Raw genomic sequence first — 567 nt, forward strand, 5'->3', positions numbered from 1 at the left:
GAGCGGCCGCGTGCAGAGGCACGGGCGCGGGGCGCGTGTGCGGTGGCGAAGGCGCACCCCCGGCGCGGCGAGGGGAAGGCGGAGATGGCCGCGGGGCGAGGCGCCGAGGTGGGGCGCAGGCAGCGCGCGGGCTACAACAGCAGCGGACAGAGCACCGCCGGCGGGCGCGGGCGCATGCACTGGGTGCATCCGGCGCGTGGGTCAGGTGGCAACGTCGAGCGACGGATGAGGTCGTGGCACACGGGGTAGAGAGGAGAAGAGGAGGGTGCGGCCCTCACCGGCGTTGGCGAGCAGAGGTGGCGGCGAGGCTCGATGTGGTCCGGCGGGGAGGAGGACGGGGACGGTTCGGCAACGGTGGCGGGGAGGCAGTCCGACGGGGAGGAGATGAGGAGGCCCGGTGGGGAGGTCCGGCGACGGCGAGGCCTTTGTGCGGTGATGGTGGCGTACGGCGAGGTCCAGCGACGGTGATGAGGTGGCGGGGCTGCGCCGGAATGGCGTCAGGGGCACGGGGCCGGGCCCTTGAGCGAGGGCAGGCGGCGACGGCGGGGGGTTGGCGCGGCGGTGACG

The 567-nt window shown here is 75.5% G+C and overlaps 1 pseudogene; it reads left to right on the plus strand.

The window, feature by feature from the left end:
• Positions 1-84: 84 nt before the first annotated feature.
• LOC119350385 overlaps positions 85-567 on the plus strand; it is a 3,609-nt pseudogene continuing 3,126 nt past the window's right edge.

The sequence above is a fragment of the Triticum dicoccoides genome, chromosome 1B (assembly GCF_002162155.2).
Source record: "Triticum dicoccoides isolate Atlit2015 ecotype Zavitan chromosome 1B, WEW_v2.0, whole genome shotgun sequence".
In the NCBI taxonomy this organism is placed as follows: domain Eukaryota; kingdom Viridiplantae; phylum Streptophyta; class Magnoliopsida; order Poales; family Poaceae; genus Triticum; species Triticum dicoccoides.